A 26,745-nucleotide genomic window follows, 5' to 3' on the forward strand; every position below is an offset into this window, starting at 1 on the left:
GGATGCTGCCTGACCTGCTGCGCTTTTCCAGCAACACATTTTCAGCTCTGATCTCCAGCATCTGCAGTCCTCACTTTCTCCTCCTGATATAATGGAGGGCCAGAGTTATTGCTGGGGAAAGGCAATTATGATGTAATTAGACAAGATTTAGGATGCATAGGATGAGGAAGGAAGCTTCAGGAGATGGGCACAATTGAAATGTGGAGTTTATTCAAGGAACAGCTACTGCATGTCCTTCATATGTATGTACCTGTTAGGCAGGGAGGAAGTGTTCGAATGAGGGAGCCGTGGTTTACTAAAGAAATTGAATCTCTTATCAAGAGGAAAAAGAAGGCTTATGTTCGGATGAGACGTGAAGGCTCACTTACGGCATTTGAGAGTTACAGGTTAGCCGGGAAAGACTGAAAGAGAGAGTTAAGAAGAGCCAGGAGGGGACATGAGAAATCATTGACAGGTAGGATCAAGGAAAACCGTAAAGCTTTCTATAGGTATAGCAGGACTAAAAGAATGACTAGAGAAAGATTAGGGTTAATCAAGGATAGTAGTGGAAACTTGTGCATGGAGTCCAAGGAGATGGGTATGTGCTAAACAAATATTTTTGTCAGTATTCTCACTGGAAAAAAGACAATGTTGTCGATGAGAATACTGAGATACAGGCTACTAGGCTAAATAGGGTTGAAGTTCATGAGAAGGAGGTGTTAGTAATGCTGGAAAGTGTGAAAATAGAGAAGTTCCCCTGGGCCAGATGGGCATTTATCCTGGGATTCTCTGGGAAGTCAGGGAGGAGATTGCAGAGCCTTTGGCTTTGATCTTTAAATCATCATTGTCTACAGGACTAGTGCTGGAAGACTGGAGGATAGCAAATGTTGTTCCCTTGTTCAAGAGGTGGAGTAGAGACAACCTTGGTATTATAGGCCAGTGGTAAAGTGGTAAAGGGTTTTAAGAGATAGGATTTATACTCATCGAGAGAGGAATAAGTTGACTAGGGATAGCAAACACAGGTTTTGTGAGGTTAGGTCATGCTTCACAAACCTTATTAAGTTCTTTGAGATGGCAACCAATCAGGTGGATGAGGGTAAAGTGGTTGATGTGGTGTATATGGATTTCAGTAAGGGGTTTGATAAGGTTCCCCACAGTAAGCTATTGCACAAAATACAGAGGCATGGGATTGAGGGTGATTTAGTGGTTTGGATCAGAAATTGGCTAGCTGAAAGAATATAGAAGATGGTGGTTGATGGGAAATGTTCATCCTGGAGTTCAGTATGTAATAGTGTACAGTAACAATCTATTTTGGGGCCACTGCTGTTTGTCATTTTTGTAAATGACCTGGATGAGGGTGTAGAAGGATGGGTTAGTAAATTTACAAATGACATCAAGGTCGGTGGAATTGTGGATCGTGCTAAAGGATGTTGCAGGTTACAGAGGGACGTGGATATGCTGCAGAGTTGTGCTGAGAGGTAGCAAATTGAGTTAATGTGGAAAAATGTGAGGTTTACAAAATTATGAGGAGCATGGATAGCATAAATAGACAAAGACTTTTCCCTGGGATCGGGGAGTCCAGAACTAGAGGGTGAGAAGGGAAAGATATAAAAGAGACCTAAGAGGCAACTTTTCACGCAGAGGGTGGTACGTGTATGGAATGAGCTGCCAGAGGAAGTGGTGGAGGTTGGTACAATTGCAATATTTAAGAGGCATTTGGATGGGTATATGAATAGGAAGGGTTGGGAGGGATATGGGCCAGGTGCTGGCAGGTGGGACTAGATTGGGTTGGGATATCTGGTCGGCATGGATGGGTTGGACCAAAGGGTCTGTTTCCATGCTGTACATCTCTATGACTCTATGACTCTATAATTCACTTTGGAAGTTTCAACAGGAATAAAGAGTACTGGGTTAATGGTAAAATTGTTGGCAGTGTAGATTAGCAGAGAGATCTTGGTGTCCATGTACATAGATCCCTGAAAGTTTCCACCCAGGTTGATAGGGTTGTTAAGAAGGCATACTATGTGTTCGCTTTTATTAGTAGAGGGATTGAGTTTCGGAGCCACAAGGTCATGCTGCAGCTGTACAAAACTCTGGTGCTGCCGCACTTGGAGTATTGCATACAGTCTGCCTACTGCATTATTGGAAAGATGTGGAAGCATCGGAGAGGGTTCAGAGGATATTTACAAGGATGTTGCCTGGTATGGACGGAAGGTCTTATGAGGAAAGGCTGAGGGACATGAGGCTGTTTTCAATAGAGAGAGCAAGGTTGAGAGGTGACTTAATAGAGACATATAAGATAATCAGAGGATGAGATAGGGTGAACAGTGCAAGCCTTTTTCCTCGGATGGTGATGGCTAGCATGAGAGGACATAGCTTTAAATTGAGGGGTGATAGATTTACGACAGATGTCAAAGGTAGTTTCTTTACTTAGAAAGTTGAATGGGCGTGGAATGCCCTGCCTGCAATGATAGTAGACTTACCAAATTTAAGGGCATTTCAATGGTCATTGGATAGACATATGGATGAAAATGGATAGTGTTGGATAAATAGGCTTCAGGTTGGTTCCACAGGTTGGTGCAAAATCAAGGGCCGAAGAGCCTGTACTGTGCTATAATGTTCTATGTTCTATGTTCAAACATGACCCTAAATGAAATTAATACTTTCTACCTGCCCTTCATTCATATCTCTCCAATCCTTTCATATTCATGTACTTATCTAAAAGTCCCTTAAGTGTTTCTATTGTATCTGCCTCCACCATCACCTCTGGCAGACTCCTACCACTCTCTGTGTAAAAGCTTTGCTGCTCATGTTCTCTTTGAAGTTTTTCCCGTCTCACCATAAATGCATGCTCCCCAGTGCTAGACATTTCAACTCTGGGAAAAACATTCTGACCATCAATCCTATCTATGCATCTCATAATTTGACAGGCTTCTATCAAGTCTCCCTCAGACTCTGCTACTCCAGAGAAAACCACCCAAGTTTTTCTAGCCTCCCCTTATAGCTTACACCCACCAATCCAGGCAGCATCATGGTAAACCTTTTCTGCACCCTCTCCAAAGCATCTACATCCTTCTCGTAATGTAGCGACCAGAATTGAACATAATGGTTCCAACAAAGTTCAAGACAAACCAAAGTTTTATAAATCTGCACATGGCACCCTGACTCTTGCACTTAGTTCCCCAACCAATAAAAGCAAGCATACCATATGCTTTCTTTGCCACCCTACCAACTTGTGTGGCCACTTTCAGGGAGCTATGGACTTGAACTCCAAGATCCCTCTGTACATCAAGATCCCTGTTGATCAGGGCCCTGCCATTAACTGAATACTTTTCCTTAGTATTTGATTTCCCAAAGTGCAGCATTTCACACTTATATTCAATCACTCCTGAGTTAAACTCCATCTGCCATTTCTCTGCCCACATCTTCAAATGATCTATATCCCACTGTATCCTTTGACAACCTTCTATACTATCCACAACTTCATTGATCATTGTGTCTTCTGCAAACTTACGAACCCACCTATCTCCATTTTCATCCAAGTTATTTATATGTATCACAAACAGCAGAGGTCCTAGTACAGATCCCCATGGAACACCATGAGTCACGGCCTTCCAGCCAGAAAACACACTTCTGCCACTGCCCTCTGCCTTTTATAGGCAAGCCAATTCTAAATTCATGCAGCCAAGACACCATGAAGCTCATGCATCTTAACCATGAGGGACCTTGTCAAAAGCCTCACTAAAATCCATGTAGACAACATCACTGCTCTACCCTCATCATCACCTTTTTCACCTCGAAAAACCCAATCAAGTTAATAAGAAATGGCCTGACCTGCACAAAGCCATGCTGACTGTCCCCAATTAGTTCATGCTTTTCCAAATGTGCATAAATCCTATCCCAAAGAATTCTCTCCAATAACTTCCCAACCACTGATGTGAGACACATTGGTCTATAGTTTCCTAGATTACCTCTACTTCCCTTCTTGAACTGAGGAACAACATTAGCTACTTGCCAGTCCTCCCAGACTTCTCCAGTGGTTAACGAGGGCACAAAAATCTTGGTCAAGGCCTCAGAAATCTCCTCTCTTGCCTCTGTCAATAACCTTTGGATAGATATCATCGGGTCCTGGGGACCTCCCCACCTTAATGCTCTTCAAGAGACCCAACACCACTTCTTTCTTGATCTGAAAATGCCCTAGCATATTTGCATGCTCCACACTAATCTCACTATCCTCAATATCCTCATCCTGTGGGATAGTGATGCATTTAGGATCTCAGGAACATCCTCTGCCTCCAAGCACAAATTCCTTCCTTTATCCTTGAATGGTCTTACCTTCTCCCTAGTTATCCTTTTATTTTTAAATTGATCTATAGAATGCCTTGGGATTCTCTTTAACTCTACTTCCCAAGGCCATGTCATGGCCCCTTCTTGCTTCCCTAATTCCCTACTTGAGTTCTTTCCTGCTTTTTTTTTCTATTCGTCACAGCCCTAACCAATTTTAGTTTCCTAAACCTTATGTATGCTACTTTTTTTCCTTTGACTAAATTCACAACTTCCTCGTTATCTGAGGGTCCCTTACCTTGCCTTCCTTGTTCTTCCTCCTTACTGGAATCTACCAGTCCTGAATTCTGCTCAGTAGGTCTTTAAGCAACTCCCACATGTCAAAGGTGGATTTGCCCGCATAACAGCTCCTCCCAATTAATATGCCTTAGCTCCTGCCTAATACTGATGTAATTTTCCCTCTCTCAATTCAACACCTTCCTGCAAAGTCCTGACTTATCCTTGTTCATAGTTATCTTCAAACCTAAGGAGTTGTGATCACTGTTTCCAAACTGCTGTCCCGCTGAAAGGTCAGTCACATGGCCAGGCTCATTAATGAACACAAGGCCCAGTATGGCCCCTCCTCTAGTTGAACTATCCACATACTGTTTCAAGAAATTCGTTTGGATGCACTTAACAAATTCTGCCCCATCTAAGCCTCTTGCTGTAAAAGAATCCCAGTCAATATTTGAAAGTTAAAGTCACGCACTATGACAACTCTGTTTTTAATGACATCTTTCCATAATCTGCCTACATATTTGTTCCTCAATGCCCCTGTGACTGTTGGGGTACCTACATAATCCTATCAGAATGATTACACCCATTTTAGTTTTGAGCTCTGCCCACATTGTCTCAGTGGGTGAGCCCTTCAGTATGTCCTCTCTGATGTAATATTCTCCCCGATTAGTAACTTCTCTATCTCTTTCACATTCCTCTCTATCTTCTTTCAAACAACAAAATCCTGGAAAGTTGAGCAGTCAGTCCTGTCCCTCTCTCAACCAAGCTCTGCAATGGCCACAACATTATAGCCCTATGTTCCTGATCCAGGCCCTCAGCTCATCTGCCTTACTTACAATACTCCTTGTGTTGAAATGAACACACTTCAGCCCATTAATACCATCATGTTCATTTATCTGCCTGTCCTTCCTTTCTGACTTGCTGGTCCTAACATGTACCTTCCCCTCAACCCTCCACTTGCTGACGTGCTGCTCTGGTTCAAAACCCATTGTCACTCTATGTTAAACCCTCCTGAGTAGCACTAGCAAGCCTCCCTGCAAGATTATTCATTCCCCTTCAATTTAGGTGCAACCTGTCTCTCCTGGGCAGGTCACCTCTATCCCAGAAGACGTTCCAATAATCTAAGAACCTGAAACCCTCTCCCTGCACCAGCTCCTTAGCCAGACTTTAATCTCTCCTATCTTTTTATTCCTTGCCTCACGAGCACATGGCACTGATAGTCAGCCAGCTCCACCATCGCTTGAGAAGCTTGACATGATCGACTTGATTGACACCACACCCACAAGCATCCACTCTCTCCCTCAGCGACTCTCAGAGCAGCAGTGTGCACTGTCTACAAGATGCAGAAATTCACCCAAGATCCTGAGACAGCACCTTCCAAACACCCAACCACTTTCATCTACAGGGCCAATGGAACACCACCACCAGCAAGCTCCCCTCCAAGTCACTCACCATCCCGACTTGGAAATATGTCACTGGGACAAAATCCTCATATTCCGTTCCTAAGGGTATTCTGTGTCTACCTTCAGCAGCGGATCAAGAAGCCAGCTCACCGCCACCTTCAAGGGCAACTAGGGACGGGCAACAAATGCTGGTGCCGTCAGCCATGCACACATCTCATGTGTGGGTAAGGAAAGATCTACGCCAGTCCTACCCATCTTGTGCACTTTAAAATGGAGCAGAGTTGCAATATCTTCATTTCCAGGTATCAAGGTTTTGATTTAACTTTCTGAGCTATCATATTTTCAAAGGAACTCTTTTAAAGCCCATGGTGGCCCAACCCATTTTGTGTCCTGCAAAATGAAGCTCTGGAAAAGTCAAAGCCTATTCTTCCATCCTGCTTTGTGAGGAAAAATTCAATAGTTCTTTTTAATTTAATATGGAATACAATCAGTTCCAAGATCTGAAACGAGATTAGGTGGAGGGGAACAGATAATTTTGAAGTAGATACTAACCACTTCCTGCATCCATGATGAAAACCTTCTCCAAATCTCAGAAAAATAGGAAGCTAGGAGCTGTTGCTTGGTTTGATTACTGTGCAAGCAATAAAGCATTGAGAATCAAAGGTTTCAAGGGGAATCTCCTCAATGGAGTGCAGCTGAAGAGTTTGGAAAAATCTTTTTAAGTTCCTTAGATGCTTAATATGTAAATTATTTGAGCCATGTGCCACAGTGAGGTTGTGTTACAATTGTTCATCATTCCGTCATATTTTGCAGTGTTGCAATTGTTGCAATAGGTTGGTGCCTTAAAATTGGATGCCCTAAACTACAATGGAGGCATGTTTTATAGTGGAATCATCCTTTGAATTGAGATCACAGGTTATAGCAGCATCATGTGCTATTTCTCTGGGCTTTCCTTTGATCTCCTGTTCAAGTCCTATTGAATGACACAGAAACTCTTAGAGATTAGGGAGGATGGTTCTGGGTTGGTAATACAGCTGCTCAGATTAGTTCTGCAGGGACCACTGTCCAAATGCCCCTTCAAACAAATAGACAAGTTAAATTCAGACTAACAAATCTCAGGGCAGAAATAGTTTGAATTGATAATTGCCATTAAAATCATCAGGTTCACTATTGTCCTTCATCAATAATATGATTTTCTGGATGTTAATCGATGCATAAGATTCAATTTGGAGCCACATGTCGGCTGGCCCAGAATGCCAGATTTCCTCTCAGTATTGAGTGTCCCAGATGTCAAAAGGCACTGTCCTTTTAAGGCAGCTTAATGACATCCAACAGATGTCCACGCTTCAGGCTCTCTGTCTTTATTCCTGATGAAGTGCTTTTGCCCGAAACGTCGATTTTACTGCTCCTCGGATGCTGCCTGAACTGCTGTGCTCTTCCAGCACCACTAATCCAGAATCCAACAGATGGAGTTTAATTCAGATAAATGGGAGGTGCTGCATTTTGGGAAAGCAAATCTTAGCAGGACTTATACAGTTAGTGGTAAGGTCCTTTGGAATTTTGCTGAACAAAGAGACCTTGGAGTGCGGGCTCATAGCTCCTTGAAAGTGGAGTCGCAGGTAGATAGGATAGTGAAGAAGGCGTTCCTGCTTTCCTTTATTGGTCAGAGTATTGAGTACAGGAGTTGGGAGGTCATGTTGTAGCTGTACAGGACATTGGTTAGACCACTGTTGAAATATTGTGTGCAATTCTGGTCTCCTTCCTATCGGAAAGATGTTGTGAAACTTGAAAGGGTTCAGAGAAGATTTACAAGGATGTTGCCAGGGTTGGAGGATTTGAGCTATAGGGTGTGGCTGAACAGACTGAGGCTGTTTTTCCTGGAGCGTCGGAGGCTGAGGGGTGACCTTATAGAGGTTTACAAAATTATGAGGGGCATGTCTTTTCCCTGGGGAGAGGGAGTCCAGAAATAGAGGGCATAGGTTTATGGTGAGAGAGGAAGATATAAAAGGGACCTACGGGGCAACGTTTTCACACAGAGGGTCGTATGCGTTTCGGATGAGCTGCCAGAGGAAGTGGTAGAGGCTAGTACAATTGCAACATTTAAAAGGCATTTGGATTGGTATATGAGTAGAAAGCGTTTGGAGGGATATGGGCCAGGTGCTGGCAGGTGAGGCTAGATTAGGTTGGGATATCTGGTCGGCATGAATGGGTTGGACCAAAGGGTCTGTTTCCGTGCTATACGTCTATATGACTCTATATGAAGCTATAGTAAACAAAAAGGTCTCAATCTTACTCTGAACCTCAGCAGACAATCAGACTGATAGCCAACTAATCAGTTGGTCATTCAGCCAGCTAAGTACATATAAGAGAAAGTGAGGACTGCAAATGTCAGAAAGTCAGAATTGAAAAGTGTTGTGCTGGAAAAGTGCTGCAGGACACATATACCATGTAACAAAAATGAAAATTTGGGTTTTTAATTTAGTCGGATATCTGAAAATTTATTAGCAACTAACAATGGAACTGATATAGTGTCTTGAACCGGGTATAGTCCTGGTTATTTACTTAATTATATTATAGATATTTTGAATCAACTTGCTCAGAGTTACTATGAAACACATCTAGAGGTGAACATGAACCTAGACTTCCAAGGATAGAAATAAGGACACTACCACTGCACCACAAGAGCCCTTACTAGTACAGTACATGTGTAATTGGCTCAGATGAAAAGTGTGGCTCTGGAACAGCACAGCAGGTCAGCCAACATCCTTAGAGGAACAGGTGAGTCAATGTTTCAGGCATAAGCCTTTCATCGGGAATGTGGATTAGGATGGGGGCTGGGAAGACTGTGGGTGGGAGGGAAGGTAGCTGGGAAGGCGATAGATGGATGCAGGTAGGACATAATTGTCGTAGGTTGGTGGGGTGGGTGGAATGGATAGGTGGGAAGGAAGATTGACAGGTAGGAGAGGTCAGGTCAAGAGGGCAGTGCTGAGTGGAGGGTTGGATATGGGATGAGGTGGGGAGAGGGGAGATTTCGAAACTAGTGAAGTCAATGTTGATGCTACATGGATGAAGTGTCCCAAGATGGAAGATGAGGTGTTCTTCCTCCAATTGATGGGTGGCTTTGATTTGTCAGTGGAGTAGGCCCAGGATTTACATGTCCTTGGGGGAGTTGAAATGGGTGGCCACAGGGTGGTGGGGTTGTTTGGTATGTGTGTCCTGCTGTGCTTTTCCAGCACCACACTTTTCAATTCTGACTCTCCAACATCTGCAGTCCTCACTTTCTCTTTTGTGTAATTAGCTGGCTGACTGACCGACTGACTGACTGATTAGTTGGTAATCAGTCTGATTGTCTGCTGAGGTACAGAGTAAGATTGAGACCTTTTTGTTTACTCCAGCTTCATATGTTGGATGTCACATAGCTGCCTTAAAAAGACAGTGCCTTTTGACATCTGGGACACTCAATACTGAGAGTAAATCTGGCATTCTGGGCCAGCCGACATGTGACTCTGAATTGAATCTTATGCCCCCTGAAATATATGAGCAAGTCACTCTGTTGTATTAAACCACTGCAGAAAGAAAACACTATGGTAGAACTTACTCACCTTGGACTACAGCAATTCAAAAAGGCAATGCAGCAACAGCTTCTCAAGATGGAGTAGAGAAACAGAACAAATGAGAGTCCTATTGTTAGTGCTCACACCCTAACACTAATAATAATGAAAAAAGCCTCCCATAATCTATTCATTTTTGTGAAAAGCAGCTCATTGCAGAAACTGCAATCTAATGCCTCTGTTTAGGTTTGTGATTTGTCACATTGAAAAATTTGTTAAACAACATCCATTACTGCAGCAAACAGAGAGCCAAACTGTGCTGGAATGTGCAGACTGTACAGCGTTCTGCAGTGTGTAATCTCGCCCGTGTATTCTAAATATTAGACTTGTTCAGGCAGAGTGAAACAGTGACCATGAGAGATAAGAGCAGCATTCCCAAAGAATACTAATTCAAACACACATTTCACACTTTCTAGATCCACTCTGCAATTTCACTCTGGATGGTGGATCTTTTAAAATCGTTAATACAACATGGCTGCAGGCAAACAATGAAACTTGTCTGAATGGATCAGAAATCTCCATTCCTCACCAGGGTCCAAGTGAGCAATACTGGGAGTAAGTACATTGCTGCAGAGGGCTGCACCTATAACCTGCACAGCTGAGCCAGTAACTCCTCTTGGGAAGGGTAGTAGAACCTGTTTAATGACTGAATCAGTCTAGCTCAAGAGACATAAAAATATCATATCTCCCAGAAAATAGCATGATAAAAACAAAGGACCTTTTCTAAAGGAGATAGCGCTGAGAATGTGAAGGTAACTGGAATGTTTGCAGCAAACACCAGTGGTGCATTTAAAGGGAAGCTGGAAATAAGAAAGAGAAAAGAAGATATCGATGAAAGAGTTTGGTGCAAAGAGTCAAGTTCAATGGATCCTGTGTTGTAAATTCTATGTAACCAAGGAAAGCAGAATTATTGCTCTTTCATATGAAATTTACAAATTTACAAGAAATTTACAAATGAAAGCATATTTGTCTAAATATTCGTGTGCACAGTACCTAATAATGACGGCTGTCATTTTCTTCAGTAAAATGGTTTTATGCCATTCCAGTTCAATGGATGCGACTGGGGAGATAGTCTGGTATTTAGCCCTCTGTCTGCTTCTGGTCCGACTGATAGTTGGGGCAGCGTTATCAAAAGGAATCAAATCTTCAGGAAAGGTAAATGATTGGTGATGAATCGAGTTAAAACCAATGACAAAGTATAAACTTTCTGCAACAGTAAACCTAGAATTTTTAATTACTTGTGAAGGGGCTAATTTATCTCCCAGGTGATGTTAACAGTGTCACTTTGGGAAATGGGCGATCCATAATTCATCAGCACTTCAGGCCTGAGGGAGATCTGAAGATCTTTCTCCTGAGGGAAAGAACAGCAGCAATTCCCCCAAACTCCAAAATGCTTCCCTCATTTTAAGGGTTTCAGTCACTTAGACTCGCGGGCAATTTCCAATTGCTCTGAGAGATTGTACTGTTTTGTGTGAAGTGATTGAGCAGATGATGGTCATGAGTCTGAATTATACAGGGAGACAGATGTCTCTCTCCCTGGCTGTTAGTTGAGATGAAGGGGGTTGAAAGGGGCTAGCCTGTTAGATTTAGATCCAGAATCCCTACAGTGTGGAAAGAGGCCCGTCAGCCCAGCAAGTCCACACCGACCCTCCGAAGAGCACCCCACCCAGATCCATTCCCCTACCCTATTATTCTACATTTTCCCCTAACCACGGCACCTAACTTACACATCCCTGGACACTATGAGCAATTTAGCATGGCCAATTCACCTAATCTGCATATCTTTGGACCGTGGGAGGAAACCAAAGCACCCAGAAGAAACCCATGCAGACACAGGGAGAAAGTGCAAAGTCCACACGGACAGTTGCCAGAGGCTAGAATGGGCCCCTGGCACTGTGAGGTGGCCCATGGTAGGGAACCCTGTTTGGTTGGGTGCTTGGCATGATCCTCTCCCTTGGCCTATCCAATACCAGGACAGCAGGATCAGATCCTCAAATACAAAATTGTTGACAATTTCATGGCTTGAAGTGGCCCACTGGCAAACAGATCATGTAATGCCACTGATGGAGCCCTTATAGGTACAGTGAGAGAAGGGAGGGGAGGTGAGAAGTTGGCCAATTTAACCCCTTACACTGTCCCCCGCCCTCTCAATGACATCAACCACAATTCAGTTAATTTACCATTTAATTGGATCCAATATTGTCAGTGTCTCACCAACCGTACAGGGAAATCTGACAAGTTTCTCTCTGCACTCAGGTGGTTTATTTCACTGCGACATTCCCTTATGTGGTTCTGACGATACTCCTGATCCGAGGGGTTACCCTGGAGGGAGCTTCTAAAGGATTAAATTCTACATCGGAAGCCAATCAAACTTCTCCAGACTGGCTGATGCTGAGGTAAGCCACACCAGAATAGTCCTTAGGATTTCAACTGAAAGACATGTTGCTTTTGAAGTGTTTGTTCAAAAAGAGAGAAACGAATTCCATTCTTTATATTTCCTCCTATAAAAATATTGCTTCCGCAAAAGCAGCAGTCCATGGCAGGGAACCCTGTTTGGTTGGGTGCTTGGCATGGTCCTCTCTCTTGGCCTATCCAATACCAGCACAGCAGGATCAATCGAGAGCTCTTATAGAATTCCAAAGTGTTAATTTGTGACTTTTGACACCATGGTTTTGGCTGACAGACAGTGCTGCCTCTAATTTTCTTACCTATATGGGTCCCTGAGGCCTGTGTATGGCAGTGACTTCCAGAACCTCCCAGATCACCTTGTCGACGCTGATCACCATGTGAGGATCATTAGTCCCATGTAGATTTGAGGGAATGTTGCTGACAGGAAGTTAGAGCTGTGAATGAATACTAAACAATTAGATTGGAATCAAGAGAGGATAGATTACATTGGGTTGCTTAAAATAATCTTGCAGAACAGGTCATTTGGCCTACTGCTCTGTGCTACTGATGATGCTTCACTCAAACTTCCTCCCAACACTCCCATTCCCAACTAACTCTGACATTAGCACCTCATACTTCCATCTCTATCAAGTGAAGTCTAGTCCCCGCTGAAATGTGCATACTATTCAAGAATTACTCTAAAATAGATGTGCCACTGAAGCTTTTTGTCTTGTGCTGGTCAGGACAGAATCACAAGATTTCTAAAGCTTAAAGGGAACAATAATTTATACTGCATAAGGAGAAAATGATTGTTTGGCAAGTCAATCTGATTGGTTAAAGTATTGCCATGGAGCATGCATGATGACACTATTGTCCTTGAGATGTTCTTTGTGCTTCCAGAAGACAGAGTCTTCAGATGAATATATGGAACCTCTAGCAATCAAAGATATTGCTGTATTGTGAGACTGGCTGATAATCTTTTACTGCGCATTAAAGTTGTTCTTGGAATACTCAAGATTATTTGCTGTTTAATATGAGTCACCAATCATTGTGGTGTGCAGCCTGTGCAACTGGTATCACACTGGCACTGAAACATAGCACTTTTCATATTTGTTATGGAAGGTAGCATGTTCAGCTTATCATCAGTATTCTGTTAGTTAAAAATACCACTCGTGGTGATATTGTGATAAGAAATAGGAATGGAAGTAAGACCATCGGCTCATTGAGTCCACTCAGCCAATCAATCATGGAGGATGGGCATTCCAAATGCCACTTACCCGCATTCTCCCCATATCCCTTAATGGTCTCAGGGGTGGCCTCTACTTCCTTGAAAGAAGGCCTGAATTGTCCCCATTGACCACCACCCTCCTCCATCTGGTCGAGCTCGTCCTCACTCTGAGCAACTTCTCTTTTAAATCTTCTCATTTTCTTCAGGTCAAATGGAAGGCCATGAGTCTCTGCATGGGCCCCAGTTATGTCTGTCTCTTTGTGGAGTATATGAAACAATCCTTGTTCCAGTCCAATTCTGGCCCCCACCTACAGCTCTTTCTCCAGCATATCAATTACATCATCAATGCTGCTTCCCCCTCTTGTCCAGAATCGGAAAGCTTTATCAATCTCACTTCAAATTTCCACCCTATTGTCACCTGGACCTGGTCCACCTTTAAAGCCTCCCTTCCCTTCCTTAATATTGCCGTTTCTGTTTCTTGGGATAGGCTGGACATTAATATCCGCTACAAACCCACTGACTGTGACAGCTTGACTATAAATCCTACTGCCTGCTTCCTGTAAAAACTTTATTCCATTTGCCCAGTTCCTCTGTCTTCATTGCATCTGTTCTGTTATAACTTCACATGTGCTGCTATTAACACAACCCAATGTCAGCTTCTGATAGTCCCCATTAGCAGCTAGTAATTCTCTCGGTTGACCATTATTCACTCCCTTGCCTGTCCAACTAATCTTCGCTCTCTTCAGGCTCTATCTCCCAACTGTTATTTACTCCTTCACCCCTCCCCTCCCCTCCCACCCTATCTTCTGCATTAAAAAGAAAACAACTTTTTCATAGCTCCAATTGATTCTGAAGAAAGGTCACTGTACTCATCCCACACGGACTCCGGACCACCTTTAAACCAGCAGAGTTCAGACCCGAACAGGACAAATAGTACAGACTACAGATTCAAAACACTAGCAACAGTTCTCCTTCAAGATCCTCCGCTCCACGCTTGCAGCAATGCGCCGGCACCTAACCTCTCTCCAGTCAGCCCTGCCTCAGCTGAGGGCCACACTCTCTCAGAATTGCAAAGGACCCACTCTGTATTACATCCTCAGGAGAATTCATACTCTCAACAAACAGTATTTCAATTCCATCTCAAACATCAAAAACTGTAAGTACAACAAACTTTTATCTACTCACCTCCATAACCAATGCTCCTCAAACATTCCAGAAGATTCCCCTGGCCTCGGAACCTATTCCACCATTAGCCATGTGGCTGATGCAGCTACCACCCCCACGCTGATTGATGATGTCACTTCCGCCCCCATCATGGCCACTCCCACAAACACTTCCACCCCTCACAATTCCTCATACATCACACCTGACATCACTTCTGCCCTTCACATCATCGCTGATGCCACATGCTCAGTGACTTCTGCCACCCCTACTGCCGTGGTCACCACCACTTCCACCCCCACCAGCGCCACTCACCTGCATTCTGCTGACATGCCCCCCACAGACCCCACTGTCACTATCCCCACCCCCCAGAACCCCGAGGGGAACACTACCCCTGCTCATGACTCCACCCCCATTCCCCCCACCATCACACCCACTCTAGTTACAGGTTCCGCCCCCACTTCCAGCTCTACACCCACACCAGATCCCAGCCCTGCCGAGTTTTCACCATCCCCCCAGACCTCCCCCTCACGGGGGACGAACGATCAGTCCTCAGCAAAGGACTCACCTTCATCCCCCTCCGTCCACGCATCAATGAATTTAATACACGCTGTGACGTCGAACAATTCTTCCATCGCCTCCGCCTCCGAGCTTACTTTCACAATCAGGACTCCTGCCCACCTTACGAGGACCCCTTCGCCCACCTCCAACACACTGCATCCACCTGGACACCCCGCGCTGGCCTATTGCCTGCCCTCGACCTCTTCATTTCCAACTGCTGCCGGGACATTAACCGCCTCAACCTGTCTACCCCCCTTCCCCACTCCAACCTCTCACCCTCACAATGCGCAGCCCTCCAATCCGTCTGCTCCAATCCCAACCTCACCATTAAGCCAGTGGACAAAGGGGGCGCAGTGGTAATCTGGCGCACTGACCTCTACACCGCTGAAGCCAAACGCCAACTCGAGGACACCTCTTCCTACTGCTCCCTCGACCATGACCCCACCCCCCATCACCAAACCATCATCTCCCAGACCAGACAGAACCTCATCACCTCAGGAGATCTCCCACCCACAGCTTCCAACCTCATAGTCCAGGAACCCCGCACTGCCCGGTTCTACCTCCTTCCCAAGATCCACAAGCATGACCACCCTGGCCGACCCATTGTCTCAGCATGCTCCTGCCCCACTGAACTCATCTCTACCTACCTCGACACTGTCCTATCCCCCCTAGTCCAGGAACTCCCCACATTAGTTCAAGACACCACCCACGCCCTCCACCTCCTTGGATGCTGCCTGACCTAATGCGCTTTTCCAGCAACACATTTTCAGCTCTGATCCCCAGCATCTGCAGTCCTCACTTTCTCCTCCTTTGTTTTATGGTCCTGTGGATATAAATTAAACTATTATAACATCTATGCTATATGATTTTCCTGAGATGATGATTGCCTCTTCAAGAAAGGCACAAAATGTGGAACAGTTTATAAGAAATTAGAGAATAAGAGAAACGTTATGCCGAAGAAATAACAAAGGAAAAGGTTTTTGTTTGATTTGAGAGTGAGAGAGATTAAAGAAAATAGGGATGAGGAGTTAGTTGATGGTATTCAGACAAATGAAGGAAGAGCAGGAAGGAGAGAGATCATTTTTTTTAGCAGAATAACAGCAGGAATAAATCAAGCAGAATAAGCAAAATCCTATGAAAGCCCAGAAAGGTGTGCAGAAAATAGCTAATCCCTTGAGATGCGGACCTCACTGATCATATGTCAGTTTTTTATTCCCATTTTAAGTTGAAATCCATTATTCCTCTAACCACAGCACAATCATCCTCCAGAACAATGCCGTCCAAATGTCTGGAAAAGTTTGGCGGCATCTGTGTTTCCATGCTTCCGATTAAGGATTCTGCATCTTTTTCTGGTACATAGATGAGGACATCATTGACATTTCCAGCTCTCAAGCTGAAGTAGAGCATTCAATCAATTTTACTTTAATTTTCTGCTCTTCCCTTAATTTTAAAATGTCTATCAGTAATTCTTTCGTATCATTTTGTAATTCCTCGATCTCAATTTCTAGGGATAGGCCATCAACCAGTACCTATTAGAATTTCAGTAATTTGCCTCAAATATGCATCTTCACAATTCACTTCCTGTCAGGACTTATTTTCCCAGTGCTTCCAACATGTTCTCTATTGTCCTCTCCTCAGACTGATCCCCACTTTGGCTGAGAGGGCCATGGGCCATATCCATTTCAGCATTTGGGTTCCCATCACATCCCCTGCCACAGCTACAATAATGTTTCCTTGACCTCACCTTCAACCCTCACCCTCTGCTTTCAGATGCTGCCGCCAATTACACTACCCCCTCACCTCCCTCTATTCCTCCACAACCTCCTGTGTACCTCTCAATGGTTCCCCCACTCCTTTCTATCGACCAATTGAAAAGGAGCAAGAAAGGACCATTTCTGAAAGAAGGTCATTAACTTGGAAGGTTATCTCTGTTTCTCTCTCTGGAAATGTTAAGCATGCTTGCTAAGTTTTTCCATCAATTTTTGTTTCAGATTTCCAATTTCTCACTTCTTCCGTATTTTGTTGTATCTGGAAGAGATCATCCTTTAACATCAGCAGCAGTAATTCTAGACTAGGAGGTTCCTTTGGTGAAGACTGTTCTTGAATTGAAACTAACTATTTATTCTAACACATGCAGCTGGCTAAGGGTGTTTAAGGTTCAATGGACTATTCTTGTCTGTAATGCTCTTTTCACTGTTGAAGATGGAGGTGGTGTGGTGCTATCATTTTAAGCCAGCTGAGTGCCCAGGAGGTATTGTCGAGCTCAGGAAATTTTGGTGATGATTATCAGTTTTCCTCTCTAGGCTTTGATGGTGGGAAGATTGAGAAAAATTCAATATCTAGTTGTGATGGACTCTTTCTGTTTATCACATAGATCAAACAAGACACCCACTTCTGCAGGACAACATCTCCTGAGCGTTGCACTATTCTGAACTGAAAAAGATGACAGTTACAAGATGGAAGGAAGGAGGCCATTCAGCCTATTACAAATGGGTTAAATCTGTTCCTTATTTGCTAGTATCAGTTACAAGTCAATTTCTCTGCTCTTTGACTGTGTTTTCTCATATTCTTTTCTCAAATACTTGTGCAGTTCCTGTTTAAAAAGCCTATTCACCTCCTATTCATAAAGTGTTACTTTTATGTAAGGAGCCATAGTCCAGAAAAGGACCATAGCCATTTTTCTCCATTAAAGCCAGCAGATGGTTTTGTATATTCTGAGAGTAATCACTCCACTAAAATGGGGGATGGTGAGGAGATAGGGCCCCCATAAACTATGTAAACTGGTACTGGGATTGTATTACTGCTATTGTAGAGTCATAGAATCATGCAGCATGAAAACAGACCCTTCGGCCCACCCAGTCCACGTCCAACATAATTCCAAACTAAACAAGTCTCACCTGCCTGCTCCTGGCTCATATCCCTCCAAACCTTTCCTGTTTGTGCCTTTATCCAAATATCTTTTAAACATTGTAATTGTACCCACATCTACCACTTCCTCAGGGAGTTCATTCCACACACAAACCACCCTCTCTGTAAAAAAATTGCCCCCCTGTCTTTTTTAAATCCCTCTCCTTTCATCTTAAAAATGTGTCCCCTGGTATTGAAATCCCCCATCCTAGGAAAAAGCCAACTACCATAAACTCTGTCTATACCCACCATCATTTTATAAACTTCTGTAAGGTCGCCTCACAACCTCCTGCACACCAGTGAAAAAGTTCCAGCCTACCCAGCCCATTTTTTTATAACGAGGAGAAAGTGAGGACTGCAGATGCTGGAGATCAGAGCTGAAAATGTGTTGCTGGAAAAGCGCAGCAGGTCAGGCAGCATCCAAGGAGCAGGAGAATCGACGTTTCGGGCATGAGCCTTCCTGAAGAAGGGCTCGTGCCTGAAACGTCGATTCTCCTGCTCCTTGGATGCTGCCTGACCTGCTGCGCTTTTCCAGCAACACATTTTCAGCATTTTTTTATAACCCAAACCTTCCATAGCCAGTAACATCCTGGTAAATCTCTTCTAAACCCTCTCCAGTTTAATAATATCTTTTGCGTAATTGGGTGAACAGAACTGGCAAATTAGTGGGACTGTTGTATGTCAAGGGCAAGAAGTTAAGATTTCATATTGCAAGGATAGGAATGGATGAATATACCAGTTTTTGTTTTACCATTATAGGATATTCCTGCTTAAGGTGCTGTTTTGGGAGATTAAATGGATGACATACAGCATGTGATTGAATAAATTAGTAAATGCCCCTGAAAAGGTTGGCACCAATGGACCTAAGAGCCCTTTCATGTTTCATGCTATAGGTTGCAATGAAAACTAGCAATTTAGTGTCTCTATTGCTTTAACCAAGTTTGAGAGTGATTGGGCCCTTCCGTTTTTTCAGATTGGAATGACTCACTGACAACCCAAAAAGGCTCAAAAGTTCTATGCAGGGTAAAGAGCAAAAAGCTAAATTGTACTCGGCTGTAACACAGTCTAGTCATTTAGCCAACTGAGCTAAATGACACACCCTGTCGAACGTTATAGGTATGAAGTGAAAAACAATTGACTTAGTCTATTAAATGTTTACTTTGTCCCTACACTTTTCCTATCATCTTCAGATATTTGTCAAATTTCTTTTTGACAATCCTGTTGAATTTCTTCCACCAGCCATTTGGACAGTATGCTACAAATAACGACAACTCACTGTGTAAAGGAAGAATTCCTTGTGTTGATTTGAGTTCTTTTTCCCAATTGCCTTCAAAGTATATCCTCTGGGAATGATCCTACAGACACTGGAAGTAAAACCTCTTGATTTGTTGTCCCAAAAGATTTCGTGCCTTGAATATAGGGGGAATGGTGGCTCAGTGGTTAACACTGCTTCCTCACAGTACCAAGGATCTGAGTTCAATTTCACCCTCAGGTGACTGTGTGGGATTTGCAAATTCTCTCCATGTCTGCTTGGATTCCCTTCTGGGTCCTGTAGTTTTCTCCCATGGTCCAAAGATGTGCAGGTTTGGTGAATTAGCCATGGGAAATACAGGGGTAGAATAGTGGGGTAGGTGTGGGTGGGATGCACTTCAGAGGGTCAGGATGGGTTGAGTGGCCTGCTTCCCTACAGTAGGGATGCTATTGTGTTCTGTCTCAAAAATAAATGTCCTTTTTAACCTTCTCTGCTCTACGGAAACAAACATATAGTTTAGTCTGAATAATATGTCTCTTCTCAGGAATTGATTGCCCTACACTTGATAGCACAATTCTTAGAGTCCTTAGAGATGGCCTCTCTTACAGGTAAAGACAGACATACAACACGTCCTTCAGCTTTTCTACATAACAGAAGTTTGTCAACCATTGTACCATTTCAGGAAATCCCTTCTGCACTCTGTTTTGGACCTCAACATCTTTCCTAAGTTATAGTGCCCACACTAGTCCAGTTACACCCTAACCAATGCTTTATAAAGGATAGCCTAATACCCTTTCTCTCTACCTCTAAAAGCCAAGGATCCCATCTGCTTTTTAAAAGGCTTCTTACTTTACCTGTTGCTTTCAAAGATTTGTGTACAACCTCAAATCTCTTCCTTCTGGCACCCACCTTTAAAATTGTACCTTTTAACTTTGGGATCTTCTCTCCCTACTCTTCCCATTGAGCCAAATGTTTGCACCTCCCTGCCTTAGATATCATCTGCCGTATGTCTCTGCATTTCAACTGGTGATCCACACCCTCCTGATTACTATCCTCCTGGTTGTTTATTACACTTCAGGGCTTTACGTTATCTGCATACTTTTGACTATACCCTGTTTATCTAAATCCAGGTCGTAGAATGATACAACACAGAGTGGAAACAGGCCCTTTGGCCCAACAACTCTCTGAAGAGTACCCCGCCTATCCCACTATCCCACTATCCCACTATCCCACTATCCCACTATCCCACTATCCCACTATCCCACTATCCCACATTTACCCCTGCCTAACACACCTAGCCTGAACACTATGGACAATTTAGCATGGCCAATTTACCTGGCCTGCACACCTTTGGATTGTGGGAGGAAACTGGAGCATCCGGAGGAAAGCCATGCAGACAATGGGAGAATGTGTAAACTCCACACAGACAGTCGCCCAAGGCTGGATCGACCTCAGGCCCCTGGCACTGTGAGGCTCCAGTGCTAACCACTGAGTTACTGTGTCACCCTGAAGGTCATTGACTTAAATCAAAATCTTAATACTAACCCCTGTGGAATACTGTTGTACGTGTTGCTCCAGTCACATAATGAAGAAATTGTTATGGCATAGAAGGAAGCCATTTGTCTCATCTGTACATGCTCTCTGAGCATTTTGACTGGGTACCAAACTGCTGCCCTAATTCGCATGTTGGATAACGATTGGCTATTACCTACTGCTTTAATTTGCATTTTGGATAATGATTGGCTATTAACAACAAAACCCTCTTAAATGCCGATAGTAGCCATGATTTGGAGTTGCCAGTGTTGGACTGGGGTGTACAAAGTTAACAATCACACAACACCAGGTTATAGTCCAACAGGTTTAATTGGAAGCACTAGCTTACGGAGCAACTAACATCTGATGAAGGAGTGTCGCTCCGAAAGCTAGTGTGCCTCCAATTAAACCTGTTGGACTCTAACCTGGTGTTGTGTGATTTTTAACTCTTAAATGCCTTAATTGAATTGTCCTCTATCACACTTCCAGGCAGTACATTTCAAATGTGTGTCAAAAAGGACTTACTGACTTTGTATAACATTTTAAGCATGTGCTCTTCAGTTCTTGTTTTTTTTCAAAGCGGAACAGTTTCTCATTTCCCATCATTTGGACCCCACATGATTTTGAAAACTTCTATCAGATCTCACCTCTGCCCTCGCCGCTCCAATCCCAACTTCTTCAATCTATCCTCATGACTGGAGTTTCTCATCCCTGAAAATGTTTTTGTAAATCTCTTCTGCACTTTCTCCAATGCATTCACATCTTTCTAAAGTGTGGCACCCAGAACTAAGGTCCAACCTGCATCCAATAACTTCCCTGCACTTGCTCTTTTTAATAAAGCATAGAATACTATCCACTTTATTAACAACTCTCTCCACCTCTCCTTTAATGAGTTAAGCACATATACACCTATGAATACCCTTTGGAATAAGACCTTTTATTTTAAACTCTCTATGTATTTTCTGTGCTAAAGTGTCTTACCCCCACTTCTCCACATTGAATTTCATCTGCCCTGACCCCTAACTTGTCAATGCTTTTTGAAGTCCTACACTATCATCTTTACAATTCTTCTAAGTTCCAAGTTGTTCCCTGCACACCAAGACCTAGACCATTAATATATTGTGCCGCCATCATCTGACCAGACCATATGGACTGCTCTCTCATTAGTGAGAGAAGTAACTGGTGGTGTTTTAACCTGAGGGCCACCAGACCTCAGGCAAGGGAAGAGGTTGAGAAGGGGAGTCTTTCATGGTAACCTCAAACCAGTAATGGGAATGGAACCCATGCTGTTATCATTACACTGCTCTGTAAACCAACGATCCAGCTAATTGAGCTAAACCAAGTCCCATTAATATCTATCAGCTGATAAACAGTATGGCTTTCTTTCACTTAGGTAAGAACATTATAAAACAAAGCATAAAGCCAAGCTGCATACAATATTAGGTCAGATGACCAAAGACGTGGTCAAAGGTGTAGATTTTAGCGAGAAAACTAAGGTAATGATGAAGAAGGTGTTCCAGAGTTTGGTGTCTAGACCATTTAATAGTCATCAGTAATGGAGAACTTACAATTGGAGGTGCAAATGATGCTAAAATGAGAGAAAGGCAGTTATCTTGGAAGGTTTGGGGATTGGAGAAGGCTTTAGAGATAGAGAAAGGCAAGAGATTTGACATAATAAAACTATTGGACCAATTATATCATAGACAGTAAAAATGTACATAAAGAATGATTATACTTTGTTGCATCCATTCATTCAGCTTTAACTGAGGTGTTGTACTCAGTAATGTTCAGTTTCATTGCTTTGTAACTTATTTCCAGGTCTATAATAATCATTCATCCATCAACAATGTTCACAATTCACCAGAGAATCTGAAAATGAAATCTAAACATTATCAGTCAAGGCACCAAGCCAATGGTGAGGTTGAAGCCAGGTGCTGGAAACACTGCCTGGAAGCTTCATTATTGTGAGCAGGAGCACACAGACCTGTCCCAAATCATTCGACACTCCCATCATTGAGCTTGGCAGATGGCTCGTGTTGCATCACCAGGACAGAGGCTGAATTACTGAGAGAGATTTTCAGTCACAGGCATCAGGATTGTGTGCAGAACGTAGGGTCATCAGTACATTGTGCAAAACTTCTAAAACTCAGTTCCACGCTGCCTTCATTCTGAGGTTGGTTAATATTTATGGTCTCGCTCACTGAGATTCTGGACTATGGTTTGGATGAAATCTGCAGAAGCGAGAGCAGTATCTGCTGTTGCTGCAGAGACAACAAATGGATATCTGAAAGCACTGGTTTTCTTCTGGCTCTATCAATATGTCCTGGTTCAATGCTACCACCCTCTTAGATGATCTCACTGAAGAACAGAAAATGAGAAAGCAAGAACTATTGGAATTAAACTGATGCAACAGAGTTGGATTTCTTTGTTCCTGGTGCAAACAATTGCTTCAGGCAAAAAAAAACCTTATGGTGATGTTTGACGTTAAATATTCAAAAGTCTGATATCCCAACTCTTGGAGCCAATAAACCTACAGTACAGAAAAATGTCCTTCAGCTCGTTGCATCTGTTCTGGTCGAAAACAAACACCTAACTATTCTCATCCTATTTCCCCGCACTTGACTCATAACCTTGTATTCCATTGTATTGCAAGTGCACATCTAAATACCCCTTAAATGTTATGAAGTTTTCTGCATCTACCACCCTTACAAGCACTGAGTTCAAGATTCCCACCACTCTCTGAGTGGACATGGATTTGCTCACATCTCCCCTAAACTTTCTGCCTTACCTTAAACTTATATCCCGAGTCAATGATCCCTCCATCAAGGGGAGCAGTTCCTTCTGGTCTACCCTATCTACACAATGGAACAGAATCCCTATAGCGTGGAAACAGGCCCTTTGACCCAACAAGTCCCCACCGACCCTCTGAAGTGTTCCCAACCCAGACCCATTCCCCTATCCTATATTTATCCCTGCCAATGCACCTAACCTACACACCCCTGAACACTATGGGCAATATACCATGGCCAATTCATCTAACCGGCACATCTTTGGACTGTGGGAGGAAATCCATGTAGACATGGGGAGAATGTGCAAACTCCGCATAGAGAGTTGCCCAACGGTGGAATCAAACCTGGATTCCTGGCTCTGTGAGGCAGCAGTGCTAACCACTGAGCGACTGTATTGCCCTAAATATCTATGGCCCTCATAATTTAATAGATCTCAATCTTGTCTCCTCTCAATCTCCTCTGCTCTAAGGAAAACAACACCACTTTAATCTCACCACGTCCAATCAAACTCTTCAGCCGAGGCAACATCCTGGTACATGTCTTCTGCACCCTCTCCAGTGCCATCACATCTCTCCTATAATGTGGATTCCAGAACAATATTCTCGCTGCGTGGGCTAACTAACATTTTATACAGTTCCAGCATAACCTACTTGCTCTTAAAGTCTATGCCTTGGCCATGTGCCTATGTAATCACTTTATCTGCCTGTCCTGATACCTTATGGACTGGTGGACATGCACCAAGCTCTCTCTAATCCTCAGTGTTTCATAGGATCCTACTGTTCATCATTTATTCCCTTGCCTTGTTTGTCCCATATCTCATGAATGTTACCGAGAAAATTTTCAGGATAATGATGTTTGTCATTATTGGTTCCTCTGGTTTGCAGGATTCCGATTTGACCGATGCTGTGTTTTTTAGAAATGCCTAGATTATGATTAATTTTTAATCTCATTTGATATTTCTTTCATCAGAAACAAATATAACCATTCTACTAGACCAGTTCCCTAAATTTCTACGATCAAAGCGCCTTTACCTGACTATTGGTGTTTGTTTGTTATTTTATTTCCTTGGCCTTGTATACATGACACAGGCATGTTGACTTTTGGTAAAAATGGGAAAAAAAGAATTGAATGACCATAAATGTGTGGTTTTGGGTCAAAAGGAAAGTGAGGTTTAACAAAATTAAACCGAACTCAATTTGAAACTCTGCCCGGCCCTGTTACTGATTTTGGTGTTGATGGTGAAAGTGGCAGTTATCACGTTGCATTCTGGTCAGTTCTTCAAATATTTGAAGGCGCTTCATGCTTCCAGTTTCAATTAATTTTGACTGTTAACGCCGGCAGGTTCAGTTTCTATGAATTGTGAATAACCAACAGTCAAAGGGCTAGAAAACTGAATGGTCTAAAGGTGGATAAATCACCTGGACCAGATGGGCTACACCCCAGACTTATAAGGGAGATAACTGAAGAGATAGTGGAGGTGCCAGGAATCACTAGCATCAGGGAGGGTCACAGAGGACTGGAAAGTCGCTAACATGACACCCCTGTTTAAAAAGGAAGTAAGGCAAAAAACAGAAAAGTACAGACCAATTAGCCGAACCTTGGCTATGGGTAAGATCCTGGAATCCATTGTAAAGGATGAGATATCTGAATGCTTGGAAGTGTATGGTAATAAGAGCAGAGTCAGCATGGTTTCATCAAGGGAAGGTCATGCCTGCTAGATTTCTTTGAGGAAGGAACTAGCAGGTTAGACCAAGGACAGTCAATGGATATATTATCCACCTGGACTTCAAGAAGGCCTTTGACTAGGTGTCGCACAGGAGGCTACTGAGTAAGGTAAGGGCCTATGGTGTCAGGGGCAAGATGCTATCATGAAGAGAAGCTTGGCTGTCTGGCAGAAAGCAGAGAGTGAGGATAAAAGGTCCTTCTCAACAAGGCAGCTGGTGATAAGCGGTGTTCCACAAGGCTCAGTGTTGGGACCACAACTTTTCACTTTAAGCATTAACAATCTAGATGAAGGAACTGAGGGCATTCTGGCTAAGTTTGCAGATGATACAAAGAAAGGTGGAGGGACAGGTGGCATTGAGGAGACAGGGAGGCTGCAGAAACATTTGGAGGTAGGCAAAGAAGTGGTAGCTGGACTACAATGTGGGAAAGTCTGAGGTCATGCACTTTGGTAGGAAGAATTGAGGCATAGACTATTTTCTAAATGAGGAGAAAGTTCAGAAATCTGAAGTGTAAAGATACTTGGCAGTTCAAGTCAAGGGTTTTCTCAAGGATTCTTGTGGGTTGAGTCAGTAGTTAAGAAGGTAAAAACAATGACTGCAGATGCTGGAAACCAGATTTTGGATTAGCGGTGCTGGAAGAGCACAGCAGTTCAGGCAGCATCCAAGGAGCAGTAAAATCGACGTTTCGGGCAAAAGCCCTTCATCAGAAATACAGGCAGAGAGCCTGAAGGGTGGAGAGATAAATGAGAGGAGGGTGGGGGTAGGGAGAAAGTAGCATAGTGTACAATAGGTGAGTGTGAGTGGGGGAGGGGATGAAGGTGATAGGTCGGGGGCGGGAGGAGGGTGGAGTGGATAGGTGGAAAAGAAGATAGGCAGGTAGGACAAGTCATGGGGACAGTGCTGAGCTGGAAGTTTGGAACTGGGGTGAGGTGGGGCAAGGGGAAATGAGGAAACTGTTGAAGTCCACATTGATGCCCTGGGGTTGAAATGTTCCGAGGCGGAAGATGAGGCGTTCTTCCTCCAGGCATCAGGTGGTGAGGGAGCGGCGGTGAAGGAGGCCCAGGACCTCCATGTCCTCGGCAGAGTGGGAGGGGGAGTTGAAATGTTGGGCCACGGGGCGGTGTGGTTGATTGGTGCGGGTGTCCCGGAGATGTTCCCTAAAGCGCTCTGCTAAGAGGTGTCCAGAATCCCCAGTGTAGAGGAGATCACATCGGGAGCAACGGATACAATAAATGATATTAGTGGATATGCAGGTAAAACTTTGATGGATGTGGAAGGCTCCTTTAGGGCCTTGCATGGAGGTGAGGGAGCAGGTGTGGGCACAGGTTTTGCAATTCCTGCGGTGGCAGCGGAAGGTGTCAGGGTGGGAGCGTGGGTTGTTAGGGGGGCATGGACCTGACCAGGTAGTCACGGAGGGAATGGTCTTTGCGGAAGGTGGAAAGGGGTGGAGAGGGAAATATATTCCTGGTGGTGGGGTCTGTTTGGAGGTGTCGGAAATGTTGGCGGATGATTTGCTTTATGCGAAGGTTGGAAGGTGAGCACCAGGGTGGTTCTGTCCTTGTTACGGTTGGAGGGGTGGGGTCTGAGGGCGAAGGTGCGGGATGTGGACGAGATACGTTGGAGGGCATCTTTAACCATGTGGGAAGGGA

General features: G+C 43.8%; 1 pseudogene; it reads left to right on the forward strand.

Moving 5' to 3' along the window:
* LOC140495625 (sodium- and chloride-dependent neutral and basic amino acid transporter B(0+)-like) overlaps positions 1–26,745 on the forward strand; it is a 76,319-nt pseudogene that overhangs the window by 10,892 nt on the left and 38,682 nt on the right.

The sequence above is a fragment of the Chiloscyllium punctatum genome, chromosome 25 (genome assembly GCF_047496795.1).
Source record: "Chiloscyllium punctatum isolate Juve2018m chromosome 25, sChiPun1.3, whole genome shotgun sequence".
In the NCBI taxonomy this organism is placed as follows: domain Eukaryota; kingdom Metazoa; phylum Chordata; class Chondrichthyes; order Orectolobiformes; family Hemiscylliidae; genus Chiloscyllium; species Chiloscyllium punctatum.